The 2941-nt window shown below is 39.6% G+C and overlaps 1 pseudogene; it reads left to right on the forward strand.

Moving 5' to 3' along the window:
• Window positions 1-329: 329 nt before the first annotated feature.
• On the forward strand, window positions 330-1243 carry LOC123569539 (peptidyl-prolyl cis-trans isomerase NIMA-interacting 4 pseudogene; annotated as a pseudogene).
• Window positions 1244-2941: the final 1698 nt, after the last annotated feature.

The following is a 2941-nucleotide window of genomic DNA, read 5'->3' on the forward strand; positions in this document are numbered from 1 at the left end:
ATCTTCTCATAATTCCTTAGTGTAATTTAGCTCCCTTTTATTTGTCCTAATCCTTTAAACATTTTTGACTCATCACCACAGATAAATTCATCAAAACCCTCAAATGAAATCACCAAGAAAACCCAAGAAAGTTGAGTTAGAGAGTACTTTTTCTCTGCATACCATATAATTTTCTTCAAAACATCCTGACTTTCTGGGTATTTGAGATGCTCATTTTCCTGATTGTTATACTTCATTTGGCATTACCCCATCTTTATTAACTTCACTTGAAAAATTATCTGGAAACAACAACAAAATATTTTTAGAACAGCAAATTTCAAAGATGATTGCCCAAAGGAAAAAATGGTTCTGGAAAAGGGGGAAATGGGGACACGTCTCTGGGAGCAACAGTGCTGATGAGAAGGCTCAGGGCCCCAAAGTGGGTGGTGACACAGCATACAGACACATTCTACGCGAAAAACAAGGCAAAACCATGGAAGCCACGTAAAGTTAAAATCTAGTACAAGACTCAATGAAGTGGCTCCACAATATAGTGAAGATAAAGCCAGGCCCAGGATGACTTGGAGGATCATGACCCACCACGGACCCCTGCTTTTCAAGAAGCAGCATTTGCCTTGCCTGTAAGTGGGATGGGTAAGCCTGTGTTTACAGATCCGTCCATAAGGACAAAATTTGGATATATTATTATGGATGAAGGAAGAAAATAAAATCAAATTAAGCCAACTCACCAGACTTTGGACTTCTCACTACATCTCATCATACTGTTAATGTCTATGTGACTGGCAAAGGCTAAGTCCAAGGCATTGTGCAAAAAACAGGGTTTGATTGAGCAACATAGTTTTTTTTTTTTTTTTTTGAGATGGAGTCTCGCTCTGTCGCCCAGGCTGGAGTGCAGTGGCACAATCTCGGCTCCCTGCAAGCTCCGCCTCCTGGGTTCACGCCATTCTCCTGCCTCAGCCTCCTGAGTAGCTGGGACTACAGGCGCCCGCCACCATGCCCTGCTAATTTTTTGTATTTTTAGTAGAGATGGGGTTTCACCGTGTTAGCCAGGATGATCTCGATCTCCTGATCCGCCTGCCTCAGCCTTCCAAAGTGCTGGGATTACAGGCGTGAGCCACCATGCCCGGCCTCAGCATAGTATTTTAATACCAGAAGCAAAGCAAATGCATGAACCTAAATACCCTCCTCGTCATCTATACACTCTTTTGTGTGGAACTTTTAGTGAGTCAAAGATTTCAATGTAGGCCCCTTTATCTAGAAATCCACTTAAGGGTTATGTGGGTCTTAAGGTAATAGTTCTCATTTTTTCATTTCTTATTCCCTGCACTTTCCAACTCCATAGGCAGTAGCCACACAAAGCCATTTAATTGAAGTAGGCGGGGCATGGTGGCTCATGCCTGTAATCCCAGCACTTTGGGAGGCCAAGGGGGGTGGATCACTGAGGTCAGGAGTCCAAGACCAGCCTGACCAACATGATGAAACCCCGTTACTAAAAATACAATATTAGCCAGGCGTGGTGGTGCATGCCTGTAATCCCAGCTACCTGGGAGTCTGAGGCAGGAGAATCACTTGAATCGGGGAGGCAGAGGTTGCAGTGAGCTGAGATTGCACCATTGCACTCCAGGCTGGGCAACAAGAGTGAAACTCCATCTCAAAATAAATAAATAAATAAATAAAATACTATAATTAAATTTAACTGAAATCACACTAGCCATATTTTAAGTACTCAATAGCTACATGTGGCTAGTGGCTATAGTGGTTAGTGCAAATTTAGAACACCTCCATCATTACAGAAAGTTCTGATGGTCAGTGGTGCCTATACTCTACATACCAAGTGCCAAGTCATCTTAATCTCAGTATTCTTTTGGCAGGTATTGGCACAGAAAGATCAAGTGACTTACCTAAGGATTAATGTTGAGTCTTATAAATAGAATTTAAACTGACATCTCTGGGACCCTAGTCTGAGGATCTTGTTTTGATTGATTTGTTCTTCTCTGAACAGTATCTTAACATGAGAAATGGCATATTCCCCAGTTGCAAATTGCCTATCTTGGTTGGTTTGTGCTAGAAAGGTTATGTCTGAAGATCTTAATTTAAGCTGGAATACATTAATTTCTGAACAGTCAACATTCTACTGCTATCTTCATTGAAGGCAATCAGCAGAATGTGTTTACATATATTTCTTTGTATGTTTACCTTTACATATTTTAATTAAATGATTTACAGCATAGTAGACAGAAATTCTATTTTGTTTAGGTCATTATTTTATTACTCGATGTACCCAAATCGCATATGAGGAAAGACAGCTTAAATGTGTTTAATAGTAGAGACAAGGTAATAAAATGCTCAGTGAGAACTGATCTAACACTGTGGAAAAAAAAATACTGAGGATAATGACAGTAGTAGTAATAATAAAAGCAAATGCTTATATATCTGTTTACTATATGCCAAGCATGTTCTAAGTGTTTTAATACATTAATTCTACACCAACTCACTTAATTCTCATACCTACCCCATGAAACACTAATGTTTCTCTATTAGGAATAAGGAAATTGAGGCATAGAGAGACTAAGCTTGTCCATGGTCACAAAGTTAAGATTGGAACCTCAGCAGTATGGCTCCAAAGGCTGGTGCTCTCAGTCACCAGACTACACAGCAGTCCCCCTTTTCAGTAGGAGATACATTCCAAGACCCCCAGTGGATGCCTATGACTGAGGATAGTACTGAACCCTATATACACTATATTTTTTTCCTATACATACACAACTATGCCAAAGTTTAATTTATAAAATAGGCACAGTAAGATATTAAAAGTGATTATAAAATAGAACAATTATAACAATATACTGTAATAAAAATTATGTGAATGTGGTCTCTCAGTATCTTCACCTCTGGGAACCGAAACTGTGGAAAACAAAACAGCAGATAAGGAGACACTACT

Source organism: Macaca fascicularis, chromosome 1, assembly GCF_037993035.2.
Source record: "Macaca fascicularis isolate 582-1 chromosome 1, T2T-MFA8v1.1".
Lineage (NCBI taxonomy): Eukaryota > Metazoa > Chordata > Mammalia > Primates > Cercopithecidae > Macaca > Macaca fascicularis.